The sequence below is a fragment of the Lutjanus erythropterus genome, chromosome 15 (assembly GCF_056507025.1).
Source record: "Lutjanus erythropterus isolate fLutEry1 chromosome 15, fLutEry1.hap2, whole genome shotgun sequence".
Lineage (NCBI taxonomy): Eukaryota > Metazoa > Chordata > Actinopteri > Lutjaniformes > Lutjanidae > Lutjanus > Lutjanus erythropterus.
The window spans coordinates 22,284,122-22,306,218 of NC_139331.1; the positions used below are offsets into that span (position 1 = coordinate 22,284,122).

Below are 22,097 nucleotides of genomic sequence, written 5' to 3' on the forward strand. Positions count from 1 at the left end.
GCAGAGTGCACTTCCACCTGCCGAAGTGCATCGCTGGGATGATAATAGCATTTGACTTCGATTGAGGGCTTTGCGACGGGCAAGGCGTGAATTGTTTCATCTTTGTTTATCAATGTTTTTCCCGTGGATTTCGGCTAATTGCAGAGCAGAGTGGCTCGCAGAATGCCTATTAGTGCCGTGCTGAGTTGAGAGACAGGCCAGCAGAAAAAAAAAAAAAAAAAAAAAAAAGGCTCATCACTGAAAACAACAAAAACCCACAAGCACTCACACACTTTTATATGTGGAATTATTCTCTTCTACTTTCTTCTTAGTGTGCACAGGCGTACACAACCGCATACACATGCAGGGGTAAAGACAACGGGCCAAGATAAGACAGACAAGCCTTTTGTATTCGAGCCCACACGCAGAAAATGAAGCAGTACACGTGAGAGTACATCACTGCTGGCTGTGTGTTTGTGTGTGTGTGTGTGTGTGTGTGTGTCCTTGCATTATCTTCTGCCTGTTGGTGCTGGTGTTTAAGTGCTGCTGAGACAGAAAGGAGGGAGAGAGGGAGGGTAGACAGGGAGGTGAGGTGAGGTGAGATAGATGAACGGGATACGGGGAGAGGAGCGCTGTACACTGAAAAAAGAAGATTTAGCTTATAAAAGTTACTGTCCGGGCTGCATTAAAATTTCAAGTTGACTGACTGGCAGTAAATGTACAGTACAGGCTGCCGTCAGTCAGTTAATAAACGCTGCAGTTTCTCAAGACCAAAAAAAGTCTTGTCTGTTGTCCCAACTAGTAAGATGAGCAGGAAAGGCTAATGTTAAGCTAATGCTAATGCCTTTCACAAGCTTTGTAATCCAGCCTTGAACTGAAGTGTCTTTTTTTTGGAGACACTTAATGTCTTTTGTGGTTATTTATCCATTTTTCTGGCTCCAAAACAGTTGTTAGCAAGTTGTTCGTTGTCCATTGTCAAGCTCATGCTACCATGGGCTGAGTTATCCGACCAATCAGAGGCTGTATTTCTGTCTTTTTGTGTGTGACACCGTTGATCCATAGGTGTGTTAATAGAAAATGCATCATGAGATTGATCCTTCAAAATTAAATTTGCAGTGATGACAGTAATGAGCTCATCCTCAATGTTGACATCATATAACTGGTAATCCAGTTACTGTCACATCCCTATCCTGTTGCCAGAAAAACTTGATATTACTTGATATTACTTGACTTGACTACAACACCATTGTGGAGAAAACAACAAAGACATCATGAGTTTTTTGCTCGAAATCACATCACATTCACCATCGGCAAACAGCAGGACCTATTCGTCTGTCCCTGCTGGAGATGATGGACACTGTTTTCCGGGGGAGAAGTGCACCAAAGGCTCTGTAAAAGGACGACTGACCAGGTTGTTGTGACTTTCCCACATATAAATGTGATTTTTTTTCTTCACATAAGTTGCCAAAAACACTTGGCAAAGTGTGGGCTTTTCTCTTTTATTTCGAGTTATCCAGCGAAGGATCTGTGGCTCTCAGCCTCTGAATGTTGACTCAGGAAGCAAATAGAGAGAAATGTTGTGGATCACATATTTGTTATAAATTTGAGCAGAAGTTACTGTATCTTCTTTTAGGGAGACTGAAATTCATTTTGTCGTAACTATTTAGCTACTTGCTGTTTTGTCTGGCGTTTTTTGAAATATTTTGAATCAAATTTGGTCTAGAAAGAGGAAATTGTTTTTTGTTTTTTTTTTAATGAAAACATCTTGTGATTGTCATTTTCTTTCTGTTTTGAGATAGAGCTGTTTGTTTTGACTGAGCTGGAAAATGTTTGTATAAGTAATGATTCTCAGTGAACTGCAGGAACATTCTTGGTTCTCCGTTGTACTGGGGTCTAGTTGGTTAATGAGAAATTCCTGCATGATTTTTTTTTTACAGTGTACGTCCAGAGTCCCCCCTCCACAGCCCAGGGGCAGTGACACAGCAGCAGCTGCTCCTGCCTTTCAGAGCCACAGTCACAGTCATACGTAGCAGCGTTTACCCCCCGAGCGACGACTACCAGCAGCCGCTCTGGACTAATCAGTCCACCAGTCCTGGCTTCAGCCCGGCCGAGGGAGTCTGACTTCTCCCCTCGTCAGGCTTGATCTGTATCGATGCTGATATACACAACAGTTACTGCGCTCACTGGGCTGAAACGTACAGCACGCAGGCAATAACGTCCTACAAACGGGTCAGGTGGCCCCATACAGCAGGGTTAATTTGCTGCCATGGTGGACACCCTCGCGCACCTTACAAGAGCCACTGAATTTGTGGAGGGCTGGCAAAGGCCGGCGAGTGACAAACGAGAGCGGAATACAGAGAGCAGTACAAGAGCGTATGAGACATGGTCTGCTGGCTCACTGGTCGTCTGTGTGTGGATGTTTGTGTGGTAATTAAATCATGAGAGGCCCTGTTTTGGAGCTCTGCACATGGAGCTGAGACTAGCTTGGGCGCTGACTCCGTGAGCCTGACTTAATTACAAGCAAACACACATACTGTAATTACACACAACCACACCTGCAACAACATTGCCAACTCTGACCGAGGCTTTCCAAACAATCTTTTCCACAGCAACAGTTTCAAGTTGCTCTAATAAGCATGCTTAGAGGACGAGCCAATGACGTTCCCTTATTATCTACTGTATGCATTCAGCTCGGACAGTGCTTTAGCTCACGTAACCTTCACTTTGGCTGCTTTTGTCCATTAGTAAATAGATAAACAGTGCTGCAGGAGACCGGCAGCACAGTATGTTGTGGCTATTATGATAAAGTTTTTATGGCCTCCAGCTGGGTGAGATTCGTCACATATGTGCACATATAGAGTGTTGTTCCACTGGCATCAGCCACTTTACTGGGCCACGTCATAATCAGTTTAAGCAGCATACAGCTGTGCAGGCAGACATATGGTGACACATGACACACACAGCTGCACAGATTCAGCCTTTGAGGACATACACATGCTCACACTTTACACCAGGCCTTGTTAGTTGGCGCCCCGTTACTGACTTCAATCTGGCCCTTTCGGCTTTCTGAATATAAAAACATATATATCATTGTGATTTCAAATAAACAACCTACTAACATTCTAAGTTTATGAGAAGATCATCACTTTATTAATTGGCTAACTGGCCCATGTATGTTAGTTGTTGAGCACAGAAACAAATAGTTTGAAAAAGTTGCTAAATGCAGCATTGTGTTTCGTAAAACAACAAGGTACTTCTAAGCTAGGATTACAAAGTTTTTCCTGTACTTTTATACAGAATGTTTCTTTTACAAGTGTGAAAACTAATAAAATGGAGAAAAAAATAAAACGGTGCATTTTAAATTAAAATTTAAATGGCTAACTTTACAGATCAGACACTAAAAGAAAGTAGAGACAATTTCAGGGCAACTGCCTTCACTAGATTTTCACGTTTTGAATTGACCTCAAATTCTTAAAGGAGAAATATGTAATAATTGCATGTCTAAGAATTAGTTCCACAATCCAAATAGTGAGCTGGAGACAGACGCTTCATTAAATAGGTTGTAATCCTATTAAATATAGAGTTTATGGTTGAAGTGAGTTGTTTCCCCCACCCCCTCCTCCCCGGACTCGAGGAAGCTGAGGCAGACTGCAGGAACACTGCAGGAGTGCAAGATGAGCACAACATTATAATTTGACGATAACGAGCAATAATGAGTCCTACACTGTAAGCTGATCAGCTGTTTATGACTGTCAATGTAAAGCTAATCCAGCTATTCTAAAGACAAAAAGTCCACTGCTCTGAAAATACACACTTTGGTGTTGGAGTTAAGTGACTGCCTGTCTTATTGCCTGGCAAACCCCAATAACATGTTGCTCAGTTTAACTGTTATAAACATCTACTCCTTTTAAAAGATTATTAAGATTCATAAACAGACAGTCACTCATTCGGTTAACATTCTGCGTTAATTTGAACTCTCATTAATATGAAACAGGCAAACAAAAACAGTTATTCTGGTCCAGAATAAAAATTTAGAAGGAGGCTCTAGTTGCTGTCAGAGAAGCAGCTGAGCATGTTTCCCTAATCTGGGATGATATATCAGGGTCATTTTTACAGTACATGTATTATCATATAGATTTCACATTTGAAAAACCAGGTTTTGCTGCTTTAGTTGCAATCTGGCTGCAATCTTTTGTTGAGATATTTTACTTTTCTTAAGACAAACTTTGGAAACCCAAATTTAATACAAATTGAATACTTGTTTATTAACTTAAGATGAAAAGCAAATTATGTTAACAAAACATTAATCTGTAAAACTTTTTCAAAACTTGTTTGAGTCAGGTTTAAAACTCAAAAATCTATTGAAGTAAGTTGCCTTGAAATTTAGCATTTTCTCCTCTATTTTTTATCTTTACAGTTTGTGGGAAATATAAACATGTGGACCCTTGGCACTTTAATCTGGTCCTTCTAAAAAAAAGTAATTGAATAAGCCTGCTTTACACAGAACACATATAGACAGAAACATATCCAGGCCCTTGATGTACACTTTGCATTAAGCTGTGTCTGGCGGATGTTCAGATCAGCTTGTCTTCCAGATGCTCTCCATTCGTCTTGCCTCTTAACCAGCATGGTAGCGTGCACGCGGGACTACCAGAAGGCCGAGCCTTCATGTCATCCGGGGACCCTGATCTGAGCCCAGCTGTCACGGGCATGCTAACAGAACACCGGAACAGAAGAAAAAGAGGAAAATGTCAAGGCTTACTTTGAAATACACTGTGACATTTTGATGTCCTCCATCTTTTTTGATGTGATGTAAAAATGTTTCCCTGCAGTTGTGACCTGGGATATGACTATGACTGCAACTAACGATTATTTTCATTAATAGTTACTATTCTGATTATTTTCATGGATAAATCCATTAAAAATGGATTTTAATATTAATAATTGAATTCAAAGGTAGAATCTGCCATTCTCTTGATATTTTCTTTTTCTCTCCACCACTGTGTACTTCCGGTGGTCAGAGCAGAAAGCAATTTTTCAAAGATGCCACAGCGTAGCAAATTCTGACCTTAAAATCAAAATTTAAATCAAATCATGGATTTGGAGAATTTTGACACATCTACAAACATCCAATAAATCCATCAGCTCATTGTGAAATCTGTTCAGGAAGTGATTGTATAATTGATCTGTTTAACGCCATCTATAAATGTATGCAAATTTTTAAGTAACGCGTATGCACTTCAGCTGATTAATGGGTATAAAGCTGTTTTAAAGTGCTGCGTTTGTATCCTGCTCTGTGTACTTTGTCAGTTCATTATGGTCATTAAAAAGTTTGTGACAGTGATCCCAGAGTAATAAGCCCTGAATCATTACTGCACAAGATGGCTCCTTTTATTCTTCTCTCTACTTGTTAGTCACTATTCAAAACACGTGGTCCATTTGCAGTCTAATATTACTAACATTGTGTATGATCAGTTATTTCTTTCCAAAGAAAATAAATATACGCATTAGGAGCATTAAATGCTGCATAAACTTCAGTCTCCAAAATTAGATTTCCCCATCTGGGTACTGAGTACAACTTCCCTGATGATGCAGGATGACAATCAGCAAAACTGTCCAGTCAACAAGTTTGCCTATCAGTCTGCAAAACTTCATGTTTACTTCTCTTTGTTTGTTTATAAAAAGTCAGTGTGAACATGAACCATACCAAAACTAAAAGGCATATGAATCGTTTTTTACCCGAGTCAGAATCAAATGAACTGAACTACTGGAGTGAAAACACCCTCACATGTTGCTTCAAAATCTGCATAAATGTTCAGCTGGAATTGATTGGGGCGGGGGTGAGTGGGTGGTGGGGGGTGAGGGGGGGTCTGAGACGCTACAGTTGGACGCTCTGTGACGAAGGAGCTTTTGAAATGCCGTATGAACAGAAGTAGTGACAGCACGGCTTTCAGGTGAGCGGTGTGGCAGCAGGCACTGCAGCGAAGAGTGAGCAGAGCTCTGTCAGCTTAAGTACACCGCCATGGTTGAAAGGGTGCATTGGATATACTGTATGTTGCAGTCAGAGAAGTATACCACGGGACTGTAGCGTCAGAGTTGAGTTGGCTGCCTTCACCAGCTCGTAGGTTTTGCTTCACGTATCTCCAATTTTGGTGATTTTGAAATTTTCAGATGAACCGGAGGATTAAGTGTTCCTTTATGGGCTGAGAGAAAATTCTCCTACCTTCTAATCTAAATAAACTATTTAAAAACCCAGTGGATTATCTGAAAAAAAGTTTCATCACATAGCTGAAAACAAGGTTGCTTCTCCTAGTTAATGAAACGATGGTGTTTTGGATATACATGATTTAAATCATTTTCACACTTAGGAAGAGTCAGTGAGCCACTGTGCTCTTTGTGGAAGCATCTACACTTGTTATATTTCTCCACTTATTTCTAATTTTCCTTTAATTTGTCACCTATCTGTAACCAGTGTTGGGCATATTACTAATATATTAACATATTACTTATTACTTACATTTGGAAGTAATATGTTACCTGCAATAATACTGTCTGTGTAGAGTAATGCATTACAACTTTCATTAAAATAAGTTAGAACGAGGCCAAAAGTGTAAAAAGTGTAAGAGGATGTTGTTTCATGGCTGTATCCCCACAAATGACCCTGTATTGCAACACTTGTGGTGAAAAGATGTGTCAGTCGTCCTCATACACCCCATGTCTGCAGCTCCCTGCGGGTTCACGTCTCTGCTGTGTCTCATGGGCATAACCATTGATTGAAGCATTTATTTGTGCTTCAAATCTATCTGTATAACAGTATGTGCATAAATGTGAGGTTGGTGCCCAATAAAAGGAATGAAATAAATATATTTATCTACATTTTACAACATAGGTGAAGCAGGGTACGAGTAGTGACAGCCCACATTTCCCATCATGCCGATAGTGCTGGACTGAGTAGTTAAAGTTAGCTGGTATATATATACCAAAATGTTTTTATTAGTGTTTGTAACATTGTTAATTTTGTTGACCAATATTAAAACTGACGAAAATGAGATGATAACCAAATAAAACAGTAATTTATGATGACAAAAACTATGAAGAAAACTATTGACCCTTACATCAATGAATAAAAACAAGATGAAAATATAAGAGAGGGTCAAGCAGAATCCGATGTGACTTTATTCCTCCAGAGACTCCGTTCTGCCCCGGCAGCTGCCGGGTCTCTGTCCTCCACACACACTCCTTTGAACTTGTGCTTTGGCCAGCAACAATAGATTCAGCTACAGTTATTTCTGAGTCTTGTTTTGATGCTTTTTACATTTAATACCAGCATAGGGCAACTGCTAACAGCACTAGCTACATGTCACTTCTAGTCTATGGTGGCTCTGTGGTGTCAGACAGAAAGGCCAGTAAAAAAAAAGCAACTCTGACACCAACTCCCTGGCAAAAAAAATGACCTTGGCTGAGTTGCTGGAGTAATATTTTAGTGGAAATGGCCTGTTAGTGGAATCATAGCTTGTTGATATGGAACTGTTCATAGAATATACATGTGCAGGTCAGATCTATAATACAACTAATACAAATATATAACAATAAGAGGAATGCACACTTGAAGTTATTGAAGTATGAGTTTGGAAATTCTAGAGAAACATTTAAGGAATGCATTGCCTTACATTCACTTAATAAACTGCAAGCGTGGCTACGGCTCATCTGTGGCTCAACTGCAGGTTGCAAGGTCGGTGGTTCGATGCACACCTCCCCCAGACCACGTCAACATGTCAATAGTACAATGGGGATGCACAAGCCAGTGCATTCCCATGTTGCTGCTAACAGGCATGGATAAAAGGGGAGGAATGTGTCAGTCAGGGCATCCCATGTAAAAAGCCTATACCAAATCAAATATGCAGACCCATATTGGGTTGGGCAGTGTCCCGGTCTGCCAGTGAGCAGATGATCCATTAACAGGAAAGCCAAAGAAGAAGAATCTGCTGTAGAATTACTTTGGTCTAAAACTATAAGAATTCAGAATGACTAAAATATGGCTAAAACTAAATTATGTTTTAGTTAAAATAAATATGACTAAAGACTAAAGGACTAAAGATTTGCTGTCAGAATTATGGTTTAATGGTTTGTAATGTGTCTGTTCAGAACATGGTGGTTTGTGTTGGTTATTGCCATTTTTGTACAGCTGAATAGATTTAACCATTAGTAAAATGGCTGTTATATTCTTGATACCATTTGTGTTTTGCAATATTGTCTAACACGTTTTGGTCCAACCACATCTGAAATGAATATAATATCACAAAAAAACCCTTTTTAAACTGTGTTATATTACTTCCATACTGGTAAAAAATAAAACTACTTTTTAAAAACTTTTGTTTTTTACCCCTAACACTTTTTGTACTTTTTATTAGTGAACTACCAAAATTCCGGAGCCACAGAAGTAGAAAACACTTTTCAGTGTAAAATGCTCAGTTGACTTCTCTCGCCTGTAGTGTTAAATTAAAAGTTATTTACTGCACAGAATAACTTTTTCACGGTTTTCAGGATAGCCAACCATTAAATGCCTAGTTGACATCTCACTGTCAGCAGTAGGGCGCTTCCTTCCCACTCCCTCACAAATGCACAAACACCTCATGTGAGACACAAACCCAAACACACACATATGCTCACACACACATCCAAGCAGAAACCAGTGCAAGCTAACACATACTCCCACAAACACATGCCCGAGTAGATTCCCTCACACTGCATTCTCACAGACAGGAGGCAATGCACTCATACAGGGAGCACACACACAAACACACACACTGTCACCATCTGAACAGGTGCACATACTCGCCGTACGAGAAGATGGAAATGAGAAGCGAACACATGCAAACATGCAAACGTGTGATATGGTTTATTTCCTTTCTAATAGTATTAGAAACAGGAGCTCTACTGAAACACCTTCGTTATGCATGGAAGAATGTATGTGCACACATGTATTCACAAGCAAACACACAAGCTGACAGATTAATGTGGATGCTTGTTATTCTGACAGTCCAGGCGTTTAAGCCGGTAAGGTTACGCTCGTTGTAAGCCGTTTCCTGTAAGAGCCTCAGCAAAATGTGAAAATGTAAATGGAGCATAGACAGACACACACTTCCTGTCCCCGTCCTCGCTTTCCCGTCAACACGAAGCCATTCAGGACTCTGCATGAAAATGGGTTTACATTCCTACTTAAAATCGTTATAAAGGAAACCGTCTCTGTGGGATAATATGGCGTATTAATGTTTATGGACGCTTAAATCGTCTCGAGCCTCGAGGACATCGAAGCACATTACCTTGGCCCTGTTCATTTCTGCATGTGATTCGGCTTTGGCCAAAGCTGCTGCCATTGCACCTCACAGCACATATACGCAGCTGCAGAGCAACAATAAAGTGCATGAATTAGATATGAGGTTGACACAGAGCTGTAACAGATCTGTTTGCTGTTTGCCTTCACACTGCATCGCCCACTTTACACTGAGCTGAGCCAACAGATAGACAGATAGATAGACAGATAGACAGATAGGTAGGTAGGTAGGTAGGTAGATAAATAGTCTTCATGTCTAAATGATCAAAAACGCAATTTGTCAGTGCCTTCCTAAACCCTTCCTCTATGACCATTATCCACTCTCCAATTAAAAAGTAACACTTGAAAAAGAGCGCTTGTACTTCAGTGCTGCAACTGCAAGATCAACACATAATCAGAGCAAAAAGCCATTAGTGTTTGTGGCTCAAACCGCATACTGTGCTGTATATTCACGGATGTTTTATTAACACTGATGAGAGCAACGGGTTTCACTCAGTGCTTCATCAGGCTTATGGAAAAACTAACCCATATTGAATATTTTATAGGGTGGTTCAAGTTTTTTTGGGGGGCTCGGTATATTTAAATATGACCTAATTTATTTTAGTATATGCATAAGTTAGAAATGTCATCTATCGGGGCATACTGGGCTCTGCAGGATTTAGCATTTAGCCACCTTTTTTTTTGGCAGTGTGGAGAAGTCTTTGATCTTCAAAATCAAAGATACAAACTTAACAGTATTTTTATTTTTCATATTTTATTTATTCCGTTAACTATGTCAAACTGGCTTCATCTTTTGTCCCTGGTGACTTGCCCTCATGACCAGAGTATTTGTAAAAATCCTATAGTTCTGACGACATAATTTTAAAAAATTGCTGGTTAGAGAAACATTGTGCATCTTGAATTTTGCACGGAGGACAATCACTCTCAGAATGATGATGAGAAGTTTCTTGTCAGGCAAACATAACACACGGATCATTTAAGCATTTGAACAGCAGCAGTCTCAGGCTCGAGGTCTCAGACAGTCTCACATTTCAACACCTCACATCCAGGGGTGGGTCGTAATGAGTTCAATGCAAACACAGTACGTTGCCGCGATGTTGCAATTGTTCTGTATCATTTGTGATGTTACTGCAACATTACATTTACATTCTTATGTTGCTGCTACTTGTTGAAGTGTTATAATGTAACAGGTAGTCTATGGTATTTTTGCAGCATCTGTTCAATGTCCTCTGCATGACATTTCCTGTACTTTATATAATGATGTTGCTGCAGCATCACTGAAACGCCTCCAAAAAGGGGTGGAAATGTTGGAACAACATACCACTGACATTTAAATTAACATGCTGGCGACAACACTCTTGGTAGGTTGCTACAGTGTCACATGCCCGAAAAGTTACGTTGAAACTATGTTCCATTAAGGACTTTGTATTAGAGGCTTACAGGTTGTAACACATGAGTAAAAAGTAGGTCTTCTAAGGAACAAATACTTCTCATGTTCCTTTTTTTCTGACTATAACTGAACTTTACTCAAGTACATTTTTGATCTGGTAATCTAGTTTTTGCTTTACTACATTGCTGAGATAGGGGGTGTAGAGTGTAGGGGGGAGAGTGTATGAGGACCACATGTCTGATAGAAAAGTAAACACCACTTGTCCATTGCTACTTTTAACATGCTGAGCTGTCCTAAGTTGGACCAAGATGGACTTACTCTGTGGGGACAAAGGATGCTTGACCCACCTCGAAGTGGGCCGCAGTGGCATCTTGCTGACTGTGGCCAACCTGTAACAACACCCCTTTTTCCCGCTTAAACAGGCGTGGGTTGCAAGACTCTGCTCATGTCTGTTAGCTTGTGTCTCCTGAGAGCAGAGAGAAATAGTTTTTTTTTTTTTTTATAAAAATCTCAGTGTTCAGCTCTCAGTAATTGTGTAGCTTATAACTGAATCTAATAATAATAAAAAATAATAAGTTACTTTTATTGTGAATCATTTTGCAGCTGCTCAGCTAGAGCTAAGCTTGTCTTCAGTTAAAAGACACACACACACGTCCAAGCATAGCACTATTTGTAATGGAGATGCAATCCCTGCCATTCTGGGCTGATGTACCAAGTCAAACCAAGTCAGGCCAGCACGTGCATACGGGAAAGGGAAAGCAACTGCTGTTACTTGAGTAGGTCTATAGATTTTCAGTACTGTACTACTCCCTCTACACTCTGGCACACCATGGCAATGTGTAGAGCCCTTTATGAAGCAAAGTGATAAGAAAGGATGGGCTGGTTGGGGTTGATGTACGAGCATGTGACCTGCAATTAATGTTGACCTTTATATTAATCTTAAACTAGAGAGTGATAGAGAGATACTTAGACATGTACAATAAATATATAGGGTAAATACATGCATGTTTTGGTTCACTGGTTAGAACAGAGAGCTGCAGACATGGAGGCATGCATCTGGAAAAGACAAGACTCCTCTCCTCACCACAGGCCAGGCCACTCCACTTGAGCTGATTGATTTCCCATCAGTTCTGTATCCCTGATAACTGCATGCCTGGAGGGCTGCAATGGCTCCAATATTTCACCGCTATATACCCGCAGAGCCACGCTCTGTTTAAAGCATGCTTTTCAATGTGTGGAACTGTGTGTGTGTGTGGAACAGCATGAGCAGCTAAGCTATATGGTGACATTTGTGGTAATGACATGCCAAACATTTCTGCATGTAAACAGGACAGAATGAAGCTTTGCATTCTGCTCCAGCTCTCTTTCTTCTTGTCAACAAACCTCCACTGTAGCAAATTAGCTGAGCTGGTGGTGAGGAAAATACCCACAGTCCAAACAATGATAAGGAAAATCCACAATGCAGATGGTGCAGAATATTATGATATCATAACAACTTTACAACCCATCTCTTTCGACACGGGAAGCGACTGGTCAGAATCCACATCTGCACATTTGTTTCCTCCACCAGCAGCACTCTCAGATTTGAAGCCTTTGATTTATAAACGTCCAGCGTAGCTATTGCAGCTCTGCTTTATGAGATGCTGAGCAGATTGCCAAATTGCCCTCCGACAGAGAAACTGCCATTTAAGGGTGGCGGTGATTTTTTTTAACGCTGGATCTAATCATACATCAGCTCTTACCGTGTTAAAGTGTGCTACAGACAGAAAGATAAACTTCTTATCTTCCATTCACGGCAATTTGCCTCTCTGTTGGAATAACAACAGTTACTGAGCTCTAGCTGTGACCCTTACCTAGTTACCTTTCCAATTTGTATTCTTGCCAAAACTATTATGCCTTTTTTTTTCCTGTGCATAATATTATCTCTGAGGATGCTGCAGACAAAGCCTTTCAAACAGCTGGATAATTGAAGGGATGTGAAATGCTCTGTAGCTGCTTTCTCCAAGATAAATCTGCACAAATGTTTGCCCCACTGCCTTCTTACATATAAAATGACCATTTATTCTCAGACTTCTTTTAGCTAGGCTTGGATAAAAAGCTTGATTAACACTTAAAAAGCCAATGAATTTACTGGCTCCTCGGGGAATGCCAACAAATCCTTAATTGAATAGGTTGGGTGTGTGAGCACTCTGTTCTTCCCTGATTTCTTTAAAACCTCTGGTTTGTGCAGAAATGTGTCACAGAGAGGGAGGATGGAGGGGGATTTTAAAAAAAGATTTAGATTTTTATAAATCTCTTAAGAATGGGAACTAATCATGTGTTGCAAAAAAAAAAAGACTTAATTCCAATTTTTTGGTGAAAATGTATTCTTTAAGGAATTATAAATTAAATATATGTAGTTAGTGATTTTTTTTTATTATTGTTAAAAGCCTTCAAAATCTAACAGCAGTAATAGGCACTGATAACACGTATATAAAAAGGTGCAATAAGGGTTAAGGTTGTGCCCCAGATTTTTTTTTATAGTGATTTAATTGGTCATAAAAAGATTTAGCTATACTCTGACTTCCCCTGTTTCACTTCTTGGTTTAAAAAGTTGGGAATACTCCTCAAGCACTGGTAAACTTTCTATTTTTCAACAAATTCATGAAATAATATTACTATCAGATGTGTCAAAACAATGACATGTCAGCTCCCTTCTAAATTGAAGCTAAATAAGTATTATGGTTTAAAAATGTGCATTTTTGTGTGTATTAGCATTAAGAGAACTCCTATTAGCATGAAGAGATCTCTTAGATCAGCCTTAAAAGATAAAATGGCTACTCGCTGTGACTATGCTGTGAAATGAAGAAACAAAAAAAAACATCTTGTCAATTTTGTAAGACGTCAGCTCCATCAGATATTCCATCTGACTGAGCTGACATCTACATTTAGTAGAAAATTGAATCACTAGGACGTTGGCCCGTCACAAGGTTTGATAGCCCAGCATTTAAAATCTATTTTCCCAGCATAATTGAACAGTATAAATCAAAACCCTCTCAAAATATGGTTTTGTCACAAATGAATAAAATGAAACGACATTCTCATCTTATTTGACCGATCATGAATTTTACTTTAAAGTATACAAAGTTTTCTGTCTCAGTTTTGGCTTCACTTTAGTGCTTCTGGGTGCATATACTCTGTGTGTGTGTGTGTGTGTGTGTGTATTTGCATGTGTAGTGATTAGAGAGAGAGCCAAGCAAAGTGGTGCCAGTTTTTTTTTTTTTTCAACTGCTGTGCTTACATTAGCATAGATCATGCAGCAATCCATAATACATGGCTCGTTAACAAGGTTGGTATTTTTGATCCATAATTAAGGAGTATATTTTCAAAGAGTTTCCAGAGTTAAACATGTGATGGCTGCAGGCTGCTTTCCCCTCTGCCACTCCCAGGCCACGTTATTGTACAGTATGGTAGCTATTGATTCACCGTGCCATTTGGCTATTGATTGGAGTGGACGCCATTATGTCAGGGAGATTATAGCCCTCCGAAGCGCAGTGATTCTGGAGTGGAAAACCAGTGGCTGAGAACCGATGAGATGAGCTGAGTGCTTACTGCGTCGGATGCAACAGCAGCTGTGTTTCAGCTAATGACATAGAGCGAGGCACAGCAGCACAGCACAGAACCGTACAGCAGCTTAGCGTAGCATGGCACAACCTGGCCCGGAGTACAGCCGAGCACAGCAAAGACAGAGCACTCTCATTTCTCTGGTTTCTGCCTGTGCCAAAGGCAGCTATAGAAACACACCGGGGAGTGAAAAATCACATTGACTATTCCGGACACACAGATTTTTTATTGGTGCAGCTCATTGCGGCCTAATATTCTCTGTGACAGCCATTGCCTCCCAGATTGTCTTCGGTTGATCATTCAAATTGACCACAATTCACTCTGCGGTGGGGTGAGGGGAAGGGGGAGGGTTTTTTTCCGAGGCCCGGGATGATTGGGAAAGGGGGTTGTGGAGTGAGGAGGGCGAGTGGGTGTTCACCGCCACGGCCTGCTCTCTGTGCTTTCACACCGGCCCGTCATGTAGTTATGGCAATATTGAATTTAATTGCATTTTCTAGCAGGGGCCTGAATTTTAAGAGACCCATAAATGGAATTCCAGGCCTGTAGTAACATGAGCTGCTGTGCAATGAGCACGTAAAGTGCATACTCATGAAAAGCAAGTCAGTTTGCAATCTGTGTAATGCAAAAAATTTAAAGCGGAGTCCATCAACCGGCTGTGTCCTGGATGCCAATGAGGGCTCGTAACTGCTGACCCTCGGGGGGTGTGCCGCGCCTTGTTTTTCAATGAGACAGTGCACCAGTTAAGAGGTACTGCTGCAATGATTAATCCATTAATTGATTAGTCATCAATAGGGCTGGGGTGATGTAAAAATCTTCAAGAAGGTTTGACATTAAAGCTACCACGAAGAGTTTTTAACTGGTTATCTCTATGTAGTTGTTCTTAATGCCTGCCACAGGGGTCAGATTCTCCTTGAAATCAGACAAAATGAGCCCGTATTTACATTTTCACAGCCAGTTTTACAGTGAGTAGTACATTACCCAGTTGAAAAGAAGTAGAAAGAGACCTGTGTTTAGGTCATTTTATTTTTGACTTCATATTTTGTAGAAAAGCTACTTCTTTTCTCCACAGGGGCCACCAAAATCAGCTAAATATGAAAGCTCCTTTAAGCCAAATACTGGACAGGACCAGTAATATCGACTTTAACCACTATGTGTCGTACATGACTCAGCTGCTCCTGAGTGGAACATAATGGCAGCCCATGAATTAGAGTTGCAAGAAGCAAGTTTACCACAACTAGTTCCTGTAAATGTTTCACAATAAAAGTTTTGTTAAGAAATGTCAGGGCTCTATTCACTGAAACACCAGCGGGATTTTAATTTAAAATGGATACAAGAAATGTTGAGTTTGTATTTGCAACATAATGCAGCAACTGCGAGCAGATCAAAACAATGCTCTGTGCTTTATGTTTCAATCTTCTATGTTACTGACCACACTGATGACCTATGGCTGGCTAGCTACCTTGCTAACATAGCAATCAGTCAGGGACAGGCTTATATCAGAATTATACTGAAAAGGGAAAATAGGCTTTCCAGTGATGTATTTCACAAGCTAGTTAACAACTTAGCTCTGCAGCACCATCTGTTTAGCTGTTCCTTGTACTCTGGTACATGTGCTGCAGTGACTGCCCACATTTCCCTTCTTGTGCTGGAACACATAAACAAACTTCACAAACTTCTAGTCTCTTTAGTTTGCTGTTTTGTGTTCCAAAATGCAAATATTACTTTTCGTTTGTCTTTGTGATCTGTCTGTTCAGAACACTGTGGTTTATATTGTCGGTAATTGTCATTTTTGGGCTGTATTATACTTAAAACTGTCAGTGAGGTGGCTGTTGCATTTACTGTATCCAACTGTAGTTCACAGATATTAGTGTACATCAGAATTTATTGTGCTTTGAGTGTCCTTTTTATCCCTTTGACCCATGAAGATGCATTAAAACAAACGCCGGTGCAGTTGGTTATCATCAGATCAGACTGGTAGAACTGGAAACTGTCCCATACTGTCGCTGTCAACAATTAAAAAGAATAGTCTGCTATTTTGACATGCTGCTGCATGGACTACTTGCAAGTTTATAATCCTCATGTATTAAAGAATAAGTTTGATGAATATCTAGCAAATTATTATTTGGCAGGATATTTGATTAATCAGTTTGTAAGATTTCTGCAGTACATTGTCACACTAGACAACAAAAAACACTAGACGTGTTATATATTTTGCTGAGTTTGTGCAATTATCTCAGATGATCCCAACAATCGTCAAACCCAGAGAAATACGCACTTTATTCAAGGGAACGGTGTGTTTCCTGCTACCCGTTGCTAGCTAGTTGTTAGCTGCTATAACTTCGGGGAAAACACAGGATATGTCCAGATAAATCCGGATATGTTGGACATGTCTGAGTGAGGAAGGAAGTCAGCGGATGTGACTAAAGGTAATGTGAATATAATCTTGTCCAATTACATGAATTATGTCTGAGTCATGACAGATGAATTTTCATCAGAAATGTTGGTAGTTTAAAAGTATATATATAGTTGGAAACTGTACTTGGGTTTTTGCTACTTTCTGATGTTTCATATAGAGTTGAGCTACAGGAACTACTCGATTAGTTATTAACTTTTGAAGTGATTGCCAAGTATTGTGATGATTGATCTGAGTAATTCCAGGAGTTCTAACCTCCTAAATGTGAGTATTTTCTGGTTTCCTTAGTTCTCTATGCAAACCAACTGAAAATTTTTATTTTATGGCATCATCTTGGGAGACAGTGATAAACATTTTCACAACTTTTTGGACATTATATGGACAACTAATTGTTTAATCGAGAAAATAATCCACAGATGAATCGATTATGAAAAAAAGCATTTGTCGCAGCCCTATTAAGAGGTAACCCATTGTGCTGCAAATAGCTGTGGCCTTTCTTTTATTGTATGAGAAATGCCTCCAGATAAATGCTCTGAATCCAGTGTCTTCTGCACCCTCCAACCCTGGGAGTTTCATTTCTAACGAGACAAAGGCAGTTTAGAGAGAGGTAACGGGCAATTGTGTGGCCTGCCCTCTGTAGAGCCACTATTCAAATTCAAATTCATAGTCTGTTTATTGGATAATAAATTGAGCATGAAAGATTAATTTGCATTTATTTCATCATCCCCATGATATAGAGCAGCAATTTCTATACAGTAGCGTCCAGAGCTTAATAACCCGGAGGCAAAACTGGCATATCAAAATGTGCGTTCTTTCTTTTAAGGACACTGGAGTAGAGCCCTGTGGCAACATATCCACTATGATTCACACGTCTTCCTTCCTCCCACTAAATTCTTGTCACTCACAGTCTGCGAACGACATATCAGACACACTTAACACCGAGCAGAGAGTTATCACACATTCACTGCAATCAAAATCCTAATGAACATCATTAAAATCAAGGCTTTAAAAACCGAGGATTACATCACTGTGGGTTTACACAGTCAGGGTGTGCGTATGCTTGTGTGTGTGTGTGTGTGTGTGTGTGTGTGTGTGTGTGTGTGTGTGTGTGTGTGTGTGTGCGTGCGTTGAGGGCTATCAGAGCCTGTTAGAAGTGCCGTAGGCAAAAAGCATGGGGGTCACCTCTTATTCAAAGCAGGCCTGACATGGGCATTTTTCTTCCTTTACATTTTCAGAATTAATTATTTTGTGCTGCAGCAGACAGTTCAAGTGACGCACGAAGCCAACGAGAAAACGGAAGCTGGGTGGCCACATCAATTTCAAGCACCCGTCTGGTAACCAAAAGGTCACATGTTTAATCCCAGCAACGGCTAATGTGCTGCTGGGATTACAAGGGTGTCAAATAAATAAGTCCTTGAATGTGACAGCATTTACCAACACTTGAGACTTTAGGGTTATGACTGTGGCTCCAACTGATGATTATTTTCATTATGGATTAATATGGTGATTATTTTCTTGATTAATCAAAGCATTTGGTCTATGAAATATATATAAAAAAATAGTGAAGAATGCCATTACAGTTTCCAGCTACATGTAATTCTGAGAACTATAGTGACATAATACAAAAAGCAGCAAAGCAACTAACAATTAATTATTTTCATTAACAATCAATCTGCCAGTTGTATTCATGATTAATTTATTAGTCATTTAGTCCAGAACATATCCCCAAAAAAAGAAGACAAAAAAGAAAAAGTGAAAATGCTCATCACAGTTTCCCAGAATCCAAAGTGATGTCTTCAAATTGCTTATTTTGAGAGTTCAAAGAGTTCAAAACCCAATACTTTTATAACTTCTGGATTACTTCAACATCAAACATTGGAAAAATTGCACCTTATACTAAAAGAAATGGACGCAAACACAAGAAACTGACTTCCACAAATATTCTTTTGTCTCTTTAAACAGCTCAAAGTATTTTCACTGCAAATTAAATGTATTTTGCATTCAGCATTTTGGCTAAAGTTAAATCAACTTACCTTTACAAGGCAGGTGAACTGCTGTGTGTACATGTGGGATGGTGTTTCTTTTTGAATACACTTTTGTTACTGCCGTTTAAAAAACGTTTCCCACTTTGAACATTTCCATGTTTTAACAAAGTAATCAAAAATGTAAGCAAATAATCTTTGGCCATGTAAGTATAATATAATTACACATTCTTCAAATGAGGCTAATTAGTTTTTTTTCTAATCTGATTAGGTAACCCAGACTACATGTAATTCATTATTACCCAACCCTGTTTATTATCATAAATGAGGAAGAAAAACAGCAAATCCTCACATTTAAGAAGCTTGAACCAGGAAATATTCGACATTGAAATGATTAATGGATGATCAAAATATTTGGGAACAAATCAACAAATTAACTAATCGATAATCATTACAGCTTTAGGTTGAATTAAAGCAGTTGTGGCTGAAAAATGACTTAAAATGTTAAGTATGTAGGAAGATTGTTTTCAGTAGTGTATAATCACCTGAAAATAAGAGTTAAAATGTTTCTGTGACCTCAGAATAAGTTGTCTTTATCTACACAGATGTTGCACTGCCATGTTTCAAGAGTAACCCAGATAGGACAAACCAAACACTGGCTCTAGATTTGGCCTTTTGTGTTTTTCGTGAGTTTTGCGCCCGCCATAGGTTCTCTTACACACTTACTAGATGAGTTGGTTACAATCTGCTATCTCATGACTAAATCCCACACACTGGTCCCTTAAACAGTTAATTCATTTTTAAAAAATAGTTGACTATTCATCATCTACCAACTAACAATTAACTGATCAATCATTTTTGTCCAGTCAATTGTTTCAAATGCATATAGGCCACATATTTATCAAACTTTTACTCCAATACATTATGGTGGATAAACCATCTTGTCAAATACATATAGATATTTATAGAGTTGCAACAACTAATCAATTATTTGGCAACCAGTGAATGAATCACTGACTATTCGAATGATTAAGTTTGGGGTTTTTTTTTAAAGAAAAAAAGTCAACATTGTCTGATTCCAGCTTCTTAAATGTGAATATTGTCTGGTTTCTTTACTCTGTGATGGTGAACTGAATATATTTGGGTTGTTGTCTTCATTTTTCTGACATTTTATGAATTAGACAACTAATCAATGAATGGAGAAGGAGAATATTTGTTATTTCTTTAGTCCTCAGTGATTGTGTAAATTAATTTCTTATCTTTGGGTTGTGGTCTTGGATGAAACAAGACATATTTGCAGTGATAATTTTTAAGCATTTTCTGACATTTTATAGACTAACTACACCTAAAAGGTCAACAGATAGAAATGAAAATAATCTTCATCTGTACCACTGGCTATTTATCATACATCAATACATTAGCATCATCATGGGTAAAGTTGCAGTATCAACTTTTGGCTCACTTGGTTAAACAGGTGCCACAATAACCAATAAAGAGGGTCCATACAGCAGCAGCCATTTTTTTTCTGCTGAAGTGCCATTGAGCACAAAAAAACCCCCCTGAACCCACAGACTCCCCACTCATAGAAATCAAGCTGGATTGAGAGCAAAATGATCTTATATAATACAAATGTACAGGTTAGAAGGGAGGAGCGGCTGTCTTGTGCTCATTATCGGAGAGACAGTCTGAAATATCGGTGTGGTGAGAAGGCACAGGGGGTCGTGAGGGTTATATATTTTCTTAGTGACTGCGAGCTGCTGGCTGCGTGCCTGTGGGGGTGGTGTGTGTGTGTGTGTGTGTGTGTGTGTGTGTGTGTGTGTGTGTGTGTGTGTGTGTGTGTTTGGTGGTGGTGGTGGTGCGGGGGGGGGGGGGGGGGGCTCAGTCAGAACATGGATGGGCTGATTATCCGCGTAGACCGGAGGCGCGCTGACTCTTCAAAATAAACAGCTGCCTTCATTAAAACTGACGAGGGCGGACGACACCAACACCACGAATGATAACGATAATACAAAAAATATCAACGTCTAGGGACTACTTTAAAAAGCATCCGCCACATTAGACCACATGGATTCACTATTTGCTTCTGCAAAGCGCCAAAATATACAGGTTTAACATGGAGAAGAGTCACAAACTAGACTCACTGGATAAAAAAAAAAACTCATCTGAATTGAAATAAATTCACCCCAACATGAGACTGTAATGTCTTCTCTTTGAAGCAGCGTTGAGACAACTGGTAGCAACATATTGTGGAAGAGTATTTTTCTTTTTCTTACAGCCGCCTTTTTCACGACTAACATGAAAGACACTCTGCTGTTGAAACTCTGCTGGCTTACCTCCAGTGGTTGGTTAGTCTCTGTCCAGGGTGCTGAAATCCTTAGCGTCCGTCCAGGGTGCTGAAATCCTCACTCTCCGTCCAGGGCGCCGAGTGATCGGTCGCTGTCCAGGGTGCTGAAATTCCTAGTCTCCGTCTAGGGCGCGGAAACGCTCAGTCGCTGTCCAGGAGTGCCGAAATGTCCAGTCGCTGTCCAGGGTGCTGAAAAAACGGCGAGTCTCCGTCCGCTGTGCTGATTCGCTCGGTCGCTGTCCAGGGTGCTGGATCTAATTGCAGGCTCCGGAGCGAGGCTTTTGTAAAAAAAAATCCGCTGCCGGGAGGCGCAGAAAACGCCGGTCCAACAACTGCTGCCCGCCGTCAAGTTACGTTAAAGAAAATCCCATTCCCAGCCGCGTGTCCAACAACCCCACGCGCAAAAATGCGATGTCAAATGTTTAAATCTAAACGAGAGTGGCTGTGTTGAGCCGTTTTTGGCAAGTGTCTAACTGCTGAGGCTTCTTCGCTGTAGTTGCTTCTTCCTCCGGATAGGCTCAACCACCTCTCTCTCTCTCGCTCTCTCTCCCTCCCTCGCTGCTCTCTCTCTCTCCTATTCTCCTCGCTCTATCAATCACTATTCAATTCAAATATGCCGGAGTGACAAGAGGGAAACCAATAGCTTCCAGGATCCTATACAGGCTGCAAAAGGCAGGAGGAAAATGACTGCCAATAGTTAAATAGAAATCATTTAGCATTAGCTTTATTGGCAGTGATGTGATAAAGAAACGTTCTTTTTTATACTTAATTCAATGTGACTGTGCCGGAAAAATTATGTCCCTGCTGCATATATAAGCTATAAGATGAACAGAGGAGGAACATGTTCTCTCCATCTCTCTCTATCTGTCTTACACACACACACACAGGCACACTGGGGAATTGAATTGAATTTATGGTCAGTTTACTTATGTACAGGGAACAGCCATCTGTTTCAGCCACCTCCTGCCCTGTCTTTTGTTTTGTTTTGTTTTTTGAGAGCAACAGTTTTCTCCAGAATATTCTGCAGTAAATGCAGTCAGCAACAATGCTGG

The 22,097-nt window shown here is 39.9% G+C and overlaps 1 protein-coding gene across 1 annotated transcript in view; it reads right to left on the reverse strand.

The window, feature by feature from the left end:
- Positions 1-21,551, reverse strand: part of tmem121ab (transmembrane protein 121Ab) — a 65,541-nt gene extending 43,990 nt beyond the window's left edge. Inside the window, exon 1 of the mRNA XM_084737425.1 lies at positions 21,035-21,551. The gene's annotated coding sequence lies outside the window, so the exon portion shown is untranslated. The remainder of the gene's footprint in view (positions 1-21,034) is intronic.
- Between the last annotated feature and the right edge of the window lie 546 nt (positions 21,552-22,097).